We start from the raw sequence: 13,684 nt of genomic DNA, 5'->3' as shown, positions 1-13,684 counted from the left end.
CACCCCAAAAAAAGGGAAAGGGGAAAAAAAGAATGTGACATCTCAGATTTCAGGAGAGGGGAGGGCAAGATTCTCATAAAGATTTAAATGCACACTCCTGAATATATTCAAATTCAAACTTGGAAGCCCTGCAGCCTTGGGAGAGACCACCTGCTTCCCAGATGACCCTCAGGGTGAGAGACTGGTGTGGGCTGTCTGTTGCTGCTGCTGCATTGAACATCTGCCTGCAGGAAAGGGAGAGGGAGAAGGCGAGTCCACCTGCCGGTCCCCTGCCTGACCTGTAGAACTATGGCCTTCAGCAGTGGCTGCTTTGCAGGATCGGGGCCAGGAGTAAGTCAGCAGTTCCTGCCTGTCAGCTGACCAGAGGGGCTCTCTCTGGTCCTATATAGGAACGCTGCCTGTGGCAGCAGGCCCACTACCGGTGGGGTCGCCACCACTTCGGGGGACAGCGAGGGTGAGGGCCAGGCCTCTTGGCCCAGGTATTTCTATGTGGGAGGCATTTAATAATCGGGCTTCAGTTTTAATTTGTCCTGGGTGAGAATCTTTTATTATAATGTGTCTGGGCTTATCTGGAGATGGGGAGACAGGGAGCGTGTCCACTGACTGAGGTGCAGCCATTCCGGTGGTGGTGGGGAACAGAAGAAGTAACGTTGGCAGGTCAGCAGGTCGTTACAGGGGAAGGGAAAATAGAAATTTACTAGCTGTTTCCCGTTCCAGCTGTCCTGCCAGCCCTTTGACCTTGGGGAGCAGTGCCGACCACCCATGGAACCTCACCTTGCTCCTCTGTAATGCCAGGTCGTTGCAGAACAAATCAGAAACCATCCGTGATTTTATTCTGGATTAGTAGTGTGCATGGTTTTGGTTCGGGCACTATTTAAAAGCCCTCCGGACCGGTCCGTAATTCCCCCCGGTCCAGAGGTTCGGATGGGCGGGGGACTGTTACTTTAAGCGGGGTGGTGGTGGTGGTGGTAGTACTCTCCCCCCCCCACAGCTCTTCCCCCTCTGGCACTGGTCCTTTAAAAAATCTTCTTGGGGTGGCAGAGTTCCTCCCTGCCGCCCCTGCCCCCGTCGTCGTTCCTTAAGGCTTAAAGAGTTAGCGGCGCGCATGCTCCCTTCGCAGCACGCGTGCTTGTCTTTGTCGCTGGCGCGCGCGCCACATACATCACACCGCATACGTCACCCTCAGACTAGTAGCCATTGATAGACCATGAATTGATCTAAACCCCTCTTAAAGCTATCCAGGCTGTTGGCTGTCACTACTTCTTGTGGCAGTGAATTCCATATGTTGACTATGCGTTGTGTTAAAAAGTACTTCCTTCTGTCAGTCCTAAGTTTCTGGGGAAGTCATTTTCACGGGATGACCCCTGGTTCTATTGTTATGGGAGAGGGAGAAAAAATTATCTCTTCAGGCTTGTGGGGTCTGCTCTGTGGTTGTATTGGAATCCCAAAGTCAACCATTAGAACCCAGATGTGCAATTGTGGCTCAGGAGAGTAAGGATAAACAATGAGAATTAAGCAACTGGGTGCCTCTGAGAGTGTGTTTTCAGTACCAGAATGAAGCTCACAGTTCTTTCACACAACAATTCAATCCAGGTCCCCACGACCAAAGCTTTCTCCATTTTAGAAAACTAATTTAGGGAGGGGAAAGCCTCTTTTTTGTTGCTGTTAAATAATTGTGAGTCCCAAACCTTGGCAGACCTCCCATTGTGACTGGGGATGAGGGAAGTTTTAGTCCACCTGGGGATTAAAGTCAGGAACCCCTGCCCTAAAAGAACTGCACAGCATTACAGCACTTCTCCTAGTCAATATGCTGACAAATATTATAAGCATTTGATATATCGTATCAGGGTTATGAATGTTCTCCATGTTCATAATGTGGCGTGTAGACATTTACACACCTGTAGTTTTATCTGGGTAACTTTTCAGATCATCTTGATTTGGGAGTTGTGGTGGACAGGACATATGACTCATCCACTAGGCTCAGGATTGTAGCTGGAACTGGACAGAACTGTGGTTTTTTTTAATGCCTCCCTTCCCCAGTAAATGGGATAGACATTTTAAAAGGCAATATAAGCATGAATATAATTTGAAAATTGGCAAATGGTATCCTTTAATCTTTTACATATTCCCTTGGTTAAGGTTTTGCATGTGTGTTACTTAGGGAGTGAGAGGGAAACCAACATAACTGGAAATCATTTTTCTTGCCATTTTTGAAAGCACAAGTGAGAAGCTAGGCCAGGATACTAAACAGTGTGAGAGGCTTTTGTTTGTTTCAAAGAGCTGATTTTCATAGGAACTGTACAGAGTTATTGCATCACCATTGCAATTATGCACTTGATTACAATTTGCATGATATCCTCAATTTCTATAAGAGAGGGAAGAAAAGCTTCCACTCCAACATCTATCTGTTGCTGAACAGACGCAGCTACTGCCTGTTCTTAGCTGGTCCACGACTGCTGTACAAGTTCTTCATTGTCCTTTCTTGAAGCAAAGGGGGCATATCTTCCTTCTTACCTGCATCTGCACTGGTTGCTTTCTTTGCATGGAAGGCATGGCCAAACATATTTTAAAAGTAGCTTTTGTTTGTAAAAGGTATGTAATTTAATAGCTTCTCATCCTTGCTTCCCAATCCCTCCATGGCCTTATCCCCCTTATATTCTGATACATCCCTGCCTGTGACTCTTGCTCCTCTAGCTCCACCAGCCTCAGCCATCTAAAAGTCTTCTGCTTCCTCAAACAACTCTGCACTTTCCCCTTTGCTGCCCTTTATGCCTAGTGCTGCCTCCCAGGACCTTTGCATGAAACCACACTATGCTTACATTCCTCCTCAAACCCACCTTTTCTGTGAAGCCCAAACCTTCTAATCGGCTCTGCATGCTTAAACATGCTCTGTTGTAACTAGGCCTAAATACATGTAACTAAAATAATCACATATTCTTCACCAGTTTATCCCTGCCTGCGACAGTGTTCCCTCTAACAGGGATTCCCAGATGTTGTTTACGCCAGCTCCCAGAATTAGGGATGTGCACGGACTGGTTCGGAGGCCATTCTACTGGCCTCCGGACCGGTCCGGACTTGGGCGGTTTGGGGTTCGGAAGGGTAGGGTGGGGGGTTCCATTAAGGGCGGGGGGGGCTTTACTTACCCCTCCTGCACTTTCCACCTTTGGTGCCGTAATTCTGCACGCACAGAAGGCTTCCTAAAGACTTTTTCAGACAGCAGGGAAGGGGGCGGGAGGACATCCCCCTGCCGCCCGCCCCCCCCCCCGTTTCTAGAGAGCGAGCGGTCGGGTCCGGGGCAAGATTTAAGGGGGCGGCAGGGGGCTTCAAGGGGGCAGCAGCAGCAGGGTCTTCAAGGAGGCTTCAAGGGGGTGGCAGGGAAGTATCCTGCCACCTGATTTTTTTTACCATGGAGGAGCCATCGTCGTCGATTGAAGCGGGCGGCGAGGGATCCTGCTGCCGGGATTTTTACAATAATTACGGCGCCAAAGGTGGAAAGCGTGGGAGGGGTAAGTAAAGCCCCCCCGCCCTTAATGGAACCCCCCACCCCAGTGCCGGACCGCAGCTCCGCGGTTCCGTGCACACCCTTACCCAGAATCCCCGAGCAAAAGCCATTGCAGCTGGGGATTCTGGGAGTTGTAGTCAAGAACATCTGGGAATTCCTGTTAGCGGGAACACTGGCTGCACTACCCTTTCCTTCCTCAGTTGTTCCCTTTGTGTTGATGTAAAGATTATAAGCAACTCAGGGCAGGGAGCTGTCCTTTCATTTTTTTTGTAAAGTGCCATGTACCTGGATGAGTGCTGTGTGCATTGTTGTTATTTTACTGCAGTCAGTAAAATATGAGGGAGTTCTATAAGCCTATGCCACCTAATGGCACAGTGGGGAAATGCTTGACTAACAAGCAGAAGGTTGCTGGTTCGAATCCCCGCTGGTGCTGTATCAGGCAGCAGTGATATAGGAAGATGCTGAAAGGCATCATCTCATACTGCGCAGGAGGAGGCAGTGGTAAACCCCTCCTGTATTCTACTAAAAGAAAACCACAGGGCTCTGTGGGTGCCAGGAGTCGAAATTGACCTGATGGCACACTTTTCCTTTACCTTTACTATAAGCCAAGATCAGTAATTTATGCATTGGCTTTAGCAAGTATGAATCATTGTTTAGTTTGCATATATTGACTTGGTTTTACATTTCCTTTTTGACTGCTTTGGGTATATTTAAAATAAAAATTGATTAATTATATGTTCTAAATAAATACAGCTGTAGTAGGTTAATAGAACGTAGGAAGCACAGCCAGTTTACACTTTCTGATAAGGTGAGTGTTCATGGAAAGACACTAGCCCTATCCACATACAATTTGTACAGATCTGCATGCATGTATAGTCATTCACACATTACATTGAACACGTGTACAGCAGTACACTTCCTATTGTGTACCACATTTCAGGAGGACTTTACTCAGCTTAACTTTGAAAAACTCATTCACATAAAAACATGTACATGTGTACAAGCACCTGAAAACATATACAGCATAATGTCTGCATAGGGCTTCTGTCTCTGTGTGTGCAAACCAGTACCTTTGTGGGGAATGTGTAAGCAGCCACCTTGTTTTGTGCAATTATACCCATGAACTATTATGAGCACAGAAATGGCACCTACCATTTGTACAGCTGCCCATGCCAAGGAGCTACCTGTTCACAAAAGTGTCTGGCTGTGAGCCCACCTACACCACTACACATTCCCAAGATGCTTGCATAGGGGACATCATTAACCATGTGCCTGTGCTATAGTGTCTCCATATTGCCTTGTTTGGTGTGCTTATGTTGGGTGTGCATAAATCCATTATGAAAAGTCACACAGTGAGATGCATACACATGATAACATCCCCTCCCCTCCATTCATCTTTTTTGGCACCAGAAGACAATAATTAGTGCACCAATAGCTGTTCTTTAAGCTGGCATTAGCATTTTTTAGGATACATGGCCTACCATCAAATTTATCATTAGAAACTGGATTATTTTAGCACACATTATGCCAAGGGCAGATCTGGGAGTTGCATATAATGAAGCACATTGCATACACCCCCCTTATTGATCCACTACATTCCTTCTCACAAAGGACAATAGCAATAGCAATAGCAATAGCACTTACATTTATATACCGCTCTATAGCCAGAGCTCTCTAAGCGGTTTACAATGATTTTAGCATATTGCCCCCAACATTCTGGGTACTCATTTTACCGACCTCGGAAGGATGGAAGGCTGAGTCAACCTTGAGCCCCTGGTCAGGATCAAACTTGTAACCTTCTGGTTACAGGGCGGCAGTTTTACCACTACGCCACCAGGGGCTCACACTAAGCTAGTAAATATGGGTCTGAGCCATACCATTTCAAAATGCAGATGGGGGGTTAAATGATCAAATGTTTCTCCACATATTTGGAGATGCATGGCACAGCGGGGAAGTAACTTGCCTAGCGAGCAAGGGGTTCGAATCCGCACTGGTATATTTCCCAAACACCTATATCAGACAGACCCGAGTTCAAATCCCCATTCAGCCATGAAACTAGCAGGGTGACTCAGGGCCAGTCACTTCTCTCTCAGCCTAACCTACTTCACAGGGTTGTTGTGAACGAGAAACTCAAGTATGTAGTATGCCGCTCTGGGTTCCTTGGAGGAAGAGCAGGATATAAATGTAAAAATAATTATCATCGTCATCATCTCACACTGCGCGGGAGATGGCAATGGTAAACCCCTCCTGTATTCTACCAAAGAAAACCACATGGCTCTGTGGTCACCAGGAGTCGACACTGACTCGACAGTGCAACTTTACCTTTACTTTGAGAATTAGAATATTAGAGAAAAGTCTCTACTATAGTTTTCCCCACAGTCTGACATGGTGCTTCCCAAACACTGCTTTACCCACCACAGTGAGAAGAACTAGGCCTTCGGCAGGCAGATGAACCAAATTCAAGAATAATGTAGCCAGCATTTAGCTCAATCTGTTTACAGATGCAAAAGCACAGCATAAGTCACTTAAGGGCAGACTCATTAGCTCTATCATTATGGATGCCCTTTTGAGAAAGGAGTCTGTCCCACAGGCGTCTTAAAAAATTTAAATACACCACTTCTGTTTCAAAAGCATGTTTGAGGACAAGCATACAGAGACGGGACAGCATGAATCAGGAAATAATGTAAGGGAGAAAGATGCAGAGTGATGCTGAGGAAACCAGTTGGCCCAACATAGTCTGCTGCATAGCTAAAAGAAATGAAACATCTATAATGAATCTATAATGAAGCATCTATAATGAAGCAGAAACCTGAATAGGAGATCTGCTGAAAGAATAGGAATGCTCTGAATTAAAGCAGAAAAAAGCTGAGTTTGCCAAACATTAAAGTTGCCTGTTGCAGTGTAAGATAATACTCCAGGGGCTTTTACGCACAGCAGGTTTTACTGAGAACTTAAAGTCGTCCCCAAACACCGACACAAATAGTGGATTTTTTACCCTGGATATAAATTGGGCTACACTCTAACGTGCAGTGAAAAACCCAAATTGTGTGTGTGTGAACTGCTCCCCGATAACTCACAGGGACTTCAGGGTAAATCTAGCCTATATGTGAATGCACCCCCTCCATTCTGTAGGAGATGTGAATTAAAGGGCTTCAAAAGTCCCGTGTGGAAAGCTTCCAGGAGGTTTTCCAGATGGCAATTTACTCTGCGTCATTACCTTTTGGATAGGGGCAAGTTCAGATGAGGAAGGGATTCACAGTGACTTCCGAATCATGCCATTCACACAGCCAGTGGCATTATTCATCTTTTTTCTTAAAAATTTGTGCTTAACGCACAGTATATACATCCTAAAGAAGCTGCACTTTGGGGGAGTGTCAAAAACAGTTGTGTGCAATACTCTGCCATTTTGGAAAGACCTCGCCCCTCTGTGCCACCCCCTGCCTCCTCCTCCTCCTGCCTCTTCTCTCATTCACGCCAAGAGAAAACAACTGATTCACCCGCAGGCCAGCCCCTCCTGCCTTCATTTCCCCTGACTGCCACCTCATCGCTCGCCAGCACTTCCTCCTGCCTCTGTTTGTTGGCAAAAGCTGACTGGGAATGGTGGCGATGGGTGCTTGTGAGAAAACCCCCAATCTGCCTGATTGCCAGCAGGTGCGAGGCAAACAGCAGAGGGGGGAGGAGGAGGCAGCAGCCAGGGAAAGTGAAGGCAGCAGGGGCTGGTGAGTGGGCAAAGTGGTTGTTTTCTCTCAGTATGAGCAAGAGGAGAGGCAGGAGGAGGTGGAAGAGGAGAGAGAGAAGGCAAAGGCAGCAATGTGAATGGTCTTTATTTACTTCAGCTTATACTTATTTATGCATATACACACTTATAGGTACTATTTGTACTCTCACCCTAACTCATCCCGATTTGCGCGACTTCTCTCATGGTGAAGTCCCCTCTGCCCCCCCCCGCCAGGGTCTGGGAAACCTTCCAGTATGCAGATGTGTAAGTGATTTGAGCAACTACATAACAAAGAAACAAAGTTAACTGGAGGTCAGCTCAGGTCCCAGGAGAAAATGTGAAAAATGTGAGAGAACGATACTGTGCCATGCAAGAAACTCTCACACATCGTGGTCAGACCTGTGTATTCTCAGAGTGTGTATGAACGGCGGTTTGAACCATGGTTTGAGCACCTTTGGGGAGTGGGGAGCAGGAGCTTTAAGAAAGAGGAGAGCAGGTCCTTACCTGCTTTCTGCTGCCCCATGTAGCTTCCTGCTGGGGCAGCGCGCATCCCAAGTACCCCCGTGCAGCGCTAGCACACACTTGGCATCTGCACATTCGTGGACACCACGTGAGTGCTGGTGCCGTGCAGGGGTACTTAGGATGCACACCGCCCCAGCAGGAAGCTGTATGGGGCAGTGAAGATCAAATCCCCTGCTAACTTGGCAAAGAGGCACCTTTTAACATGGTGATTCTCTTTATTTAGCAGGGGGAGAGTAACTGGCCCTATCCACCCCCAGCACATTACCTCCAATGACTGTTGCTAGTTTCTATCTTATGTTTCTTTTTAGATTGTGAGCCCTTTGGGGACAGGGATCCATCTTATTTATTTATTATTTTTCTGTATAAACTGCCCTGAGCCATTTTTGAAAGGGCAGTATAGAAATCAAATGAATGAATGAGGACCTGCACTCCTCTTTCTTAAAGCTCCCACTCCCAAATTGTCCTCGAACCACAGTTTGAACCGTGGCTCATGCACACTCCTGGTATATTCTATAATTTATTTCAGTACATGGATCAGATTAGATAAGATGTTTATGAGTGACTAGTTCTAATTTTTTTTCCCCTGAAGTGTAGATACGCAGATTTTCAAAACCTGAAGAAGTCAGGTTACAACTAGCCCAGTGATTCTGGGTTAGTAGGAACCAACCTATCTGAATAATCTGTTCACACATGGTATTTTCAGAAGAACCCAATAAAGGCATGTTTAACCCCCATTACTGGAATATGGGAGATAAAAGTTAGCTTTCAAGCTATAGTAAACTTGCATTGAAAGGGTTTCATAGTTGTGGAATAGCAATTGAAAAATACAACCAACTGTCACCTTCTGCATCTCTCTTCCAAGAAAGAGTGCTAGAATTCAGGCATTTTGGGATGTGCTTCCTTCCATTCATCTCTGTTTTCTGTGTTATCTGTTTTTGTTCATAGTCCTGGATGCTTTGCACATGAATTTTCTACTTGTGGTCAGAATGTCTTTTGGGTTTTTTTAGTCGAGTGTATAAACTTCAGTTGGTGTCAGGAATGTACATATTATTTGCAGAACTGCTGTATCGTGATGGTTATAATCTTAGTGGTGGAAACTAGTGAGGTGGTACGTTCTCACTGATAGGATGGTGGATCACAAGGGTCTGTGATTCCTTGGTAGTCTCTTGTTCTTCTGACATGGAATAGAAGAGAACAGAATCTGCCACAAGCAGAACTAGTCAAGAGCTGTCCTGAAATCGTTGACAGCTTGTAGATGCATCACTAACACCTCACGATCAGCGTTGCCAAAGGGCCACTGAAAGGTCTAAAAGTACCAAAGGAGTGCATTTTAATTTTTTTCCCCAGTTTCCAAGCATGGGCTGTTCACTAGGGCCTCAGGTGCAGCTGTGGTGATATACTCCAGTTGAAACAGAGATTGACAGGTCCAGGAATATGAGAGCTTCCAGATGCACGTGACACTTCATGGCAGTAATCAGTTTGACAACAGTTTCCAAAAAAGGGTAGCTGGAGACAAGACTAATGAATTATGCAAAAAATCAAAATCAAGAGTTGTTTATTGCGAGCATAGGCCAAACTATTTCATATTTAAGGCCAACAAGCACTATAGGGAGGCATTGATAACCCCAGCCAGTATTGATTGCAGCTGTTCCTGGCTGGATTTCACCAGCCAGGATGGACCAGAGTCCAATCTGCAAATGGTATTCATGGTCATCCTTACAAACTTCTCCTCCTTATTAGTAGGTAGCACCAAGAAACTGATTCATTCAAACAGATTATAATCTTGCTACTGTTCATCAGGTGGCAGGAACTCTCCTCATTTGTTATTCCGGAGTTATACTCAAAACCAATACAGAATATCGCCAATGCTCTCTATTCCCTTATCACCTGTGGGCAGAGATAGGAGACCTTTGGGCTACTTCTTTCATTACATTTTATATTCGCATTCAAGATAACTAGTGTAGCATAGTAGCTAAAGAAAATGAGCTACACATCAAGAAGTCCCAGGCTGATATCTCACCTTTGTCATGAATTCAATAGGTGGTGTTAGGCAAGTTAATTCTTCTCAGCCGCACTCCCCACACCCATCTGTAACATGGGGATAATAATACCTTCTTTACAGGGTTTTTGTAAGAGTTACATCAGAGTAATATATATGGTAGAATCTATCCATAGAATCTATTGATGTGGTCTCTAAGAGTCGACACTGACTTGATGGCACTTTATCTATCTATCTATCTATGAAGCACTTTGAAGACATGGAAGTGCTATACAACTGTTAAGTATTTTTAGATACCAGAGAATACTTGCATTGTGTGTCACTTTTAAAGTGGTATAAACGTTTAAATCACTACATGTAAAATACATATAGCAAGCAGGAAGGATCTGACCCCAGCTACATATGCTTGAAGGAGGGAAAGACTTATTTTAACATGTGCCAAAGGCGCTAAAATTAAAGGCACCATGCATATAATTTTGTCTTCGGACTTGTACCGAAGAGTGAATCCATCTTATTTATTTATTATTTCTCTGTGTAAACCGCCCTGAGTCGTTTTTGGAAGGGTGGTATATAAATCGAGTTGATGATGATGACTTGATGATGATGAATTCCAATATACCAAATGGCCCAATTTGTTAAATGTTAACTTGGGTTCCAAAAAGTGCATTGCCCATCATAAATTAGGCCCCAGTTTGACCCATCACTGAGCATGATCCTGATCAAATTAATTACCTATAAAAGCTGTAAGCAATTAGTAAAGTAAAGGTAAAGTGTGCCATTGACTCGGTGTCGACTCCTGGCGACCACAGAGCCCTGTGGTTGTCTTTGATAGAATACAGGAGGGTTTTACCATTGCCATCTCCCATGCAGTATGAGATGATGCCTTTCAGCATCTTCCTATATCACTGCTGCCCGATATAGGTGTTTCCCATAGTCTGGGAAACATACCAGCAGGGATTCGAACTGGCAACCTATGGCTTGCTAGGCAAGTCATTTCCTGTTGTGCCATTAGGTGGCATGAGCAAGTAATGCAAATGCACTTTCTGTTTTTCCAAGGGGAATTTAGCCACCACTAGGGGTGGATCTCCTGTTGTGCGGCTTCATGCAAAGAACATGGGCTACAGGGGGCCCTTCCAGGGAGAACATCCATTGCCATATCCTGCCCCGGCGTGGGCCCACCATTCACTACCTGTCACCTCTGCTGCTGCCTACCCACCCACCCCACTAACCACTACAACTTATGTGGCCAGCAAAGGGAAGCAAGCCAGCCATGGCACAGTATAATGACATCTCCACTTGGCACAGAGTAGTGACATTATACCATTCTATGGTTAGCTTGCTTCTCTTTGCCAGCTGCCGTGGCCCGTGCAACCACAGTGGTGGTGAGCAGAGAAACTGCAGTGGGGGGGGGGGTGACAGTGGTGGCAGCAGTCCAGAGAAAAAATTGAACATGGGCCACTACCAATATTGCTACACCACTAGCCACCAGTTCTTACCTCATTCAACACCAGGCAGTTTTCGATGATACAGATTATCTAGACCCATTTAAAACCGGCTTTCAGGCAGGCTATGGAACTGAGACTTCCTTGGTCAGCCTGATGGATTATCTCCAACTAGGTATAGCCAGAGAGAGTGTTACTCTGTTGATCCTTTTGGCTCTCTCAGCGGCTTTCAGTACTATCGACCATGGTATCCTTCTGGGTTACCTGAGGGAGGTGGGGTTGGGTGGCACTGTTTTATGTTGGTCACGTTCCTACCTCTCTTGCAGATTGCAGATGGTATCACTTGGAGACTGCTACTCTGTAAAGCGAGAACTAAAATACAGAGTTCCACAAAGCTCCATACTGTCTCCAATGCTCTTTAACATCTACATGAAACTGCTGGAAGAGATCATCAGGAGGTTTGGCGCAGGGTGTTATCAATATGCTGATGACACCAAGTTCTATTACTCTATATTAACCTCATCAGGAAATGATATCACTTCCCTAAATGCCTGCTTGGAGGCAGTAATGAGGAAAGGAGGGGAGGGAAATCCCACCATGATTGTGGCAAACATATACAAATAATATAAAGCAACCAAACTGTGGAAATATATATTGAAGACAAACCAATAGTAAAATAATCTCTAATTACTGATACTCATGAACCAAAAATCACAGAATTGGGTAATAATAATAATATGTACAATAATATTCAAACCATGACATAATACAAAATACAAGAATATAAACATATGCAATAACAGTCCAACATTTCCAGAGGAGGTGTGACCAGCAAGACAAAATAGGGCTGCTGAATAAATGGGCAAAGTTCAATGTCATCCATACAGTATTGAAAGTTCCAAACTGCAGAAAAGCTGCATCAAACGTAGTCTCAATGAGGTGTGGAAGTCAGCATTCACTTGACTTAACCCTCAAGCCCATTCAAGAGAATACACACTAAACGTGTAGAGATGTAGTTGAGGGCAAAAGAAAGAGGGGTGTTGGCTTGTAAGAGAATGCTCGGTGTCATCCACACAGGAGTGAAAATTCCCAATAGCAAACACGCAAATTGTAGAGAACCAGTCGAGCGTGGCTTCAAAAGATGTTGTAAATCAAAGATAAAGCCCACTGCATGCCCTGTGGAGGAATGTAAACTAAACAAGTCAAAGTAGAACGGCTATTCTGGATACTCGCCGTTTCGCGGGCAAAGCTTCATCAGCCTGTTAATAAACATAAATACAGTCAGCCAATAGTGAGTCCCAACAATAAATATGTCACAAAGAAGGTACCCTAATACAAAATTACATACAAACCTCCTTCATACCGGTACCTCATTCATAGAGCTAAATAACGCCTTACAGTATTAGCCGGTATATGTGCTTGTGAAAACTTCTCTAATTTATACCCATCTAGAAAGGGTTTTCCACAGCTGAATGTGAGGTCATCAATCAAGCATGGGCACATGTAGATAGATGACTCAGCAATAAATCAAATTAGCACAGATTGACTCACTGTAAATAACCTCAGGCATTAAAGGCACGGAGCCCACAATACTACACTTCTGGGAGCTGAGGACATCCTGCATCAATAACAACAGAACAACCTGACGAAGCCAGGTATAAACATAAGTGAGAAGGGAGAAAAAGGGGAGGCACTAATATAACATAACTCAGAATGAAGAGAAAACAAGGAAGCATACAAAAGGTCTCATAAACAAGGGCCAAAGGGAAACTGAGATGGTAAATCCTGATCTATACCAGGCAGTTCAATTGAGAATGCAGGGCATGTATCCCTAATGTGAAATCAAAAAATTCAGGATAGGGGAATCCTGTGGGTAACAGGGCAAAACCTATTAGATGTACAACCAGTGGTCAGAAGAATCAAGATGGAACAGCCCTATAGACAGCAGGACAGGTCTAGACTGGTGTTAAGCCCAGATGGTTTTAACGTCTGGTATGCAAATATAAGGGAAGCTTCTATTTGCAAAAGTGATTGTTGGACATCTGAAGACATAAATCGATGCCTCTGATATACATACAGCACAAAAAACTGAATGTCATCAACAACATGCTGAGACTCAACAAAATGACGGACCAAAGGTGCATCCATAACTCGTGAGTTAATCCTAGATCTATGTTCAGCAATCCTAACACGAGCACACCTCTCAGTCTTACCAATATACCATTTCCCACATGGACAGGTAACAACATACACAATAGTCCTGGTTCTGCACGTGGCAAAAAATCTAAGTGGTGTGGACACACCAGTAATTGGGTGATGAACCTCTTTGGTATGGACTGCTAGAGGGCATACCAAACAGCCACCGCATGGATGAAAACCTGTAGTGACCTGCAAAGGTACATGGGTGACTGAACAGTCTGATCTAGTGAGTATATTTCTAATAGTCGTGGTCCAACGGAAAGCCATAATCGGTGGGGACTGGCAGCCCAGAATATCATTTA

The 13,684-nt window shown here is 44.8% G+C and overlaps 1 protein-coding gene and 1 long non-coding RNA gene across 15 annotated transcripts in view; one reads left to right on the top strand and one right to left on the bottom strand.

The window, feature by feature from the left end:
• LINGO2 (leucine rich repeat and Ig domain containing 2) overlaps window positions 1-13,684 on the top strand; it is a 937,252-nt gene that overhangs the window by 797,239 nt on the left and 126,329 nt on the right. The gene's annotated exons all lie outside the window — the stretch shown is intronic.
• Window positions 9,309-12,577, bottom strand: LOC128345768 (uncharacterized). The gene is made up of 3 exons (XR_008316642.1): window positions 12,536-12,577; window positions 9,763-9,830; window positions 9,309-9,629 (listed from the first exon to the last, which is right to left on the bottom strand). It is a non-coding gene; the product is annotated as an uncharacterized LOC128345768 (long non-coding RNA).

This window comes from Hemicordylus capensis, chromosome 2 (assembly GCF_027244095.1).
Source record: "Hemicordylus capensis ecotype Gifberg chromosome 2, rHemCap1.1.pri, whole genome shotgun sequence".
In the NCBI taxonomy this organism is placed as follows: domain Eukaryota; kingdom Metazoa; phylum Chordata; class Lepidosauria; order Squamata; family Cordylidae; genus Hemicordylus; species Hemicordylus capensis.
Note: the sequence above shows the minus strand (reverse complement) of the source record. Positions and strands in the feature narration are given on the sequence as shown.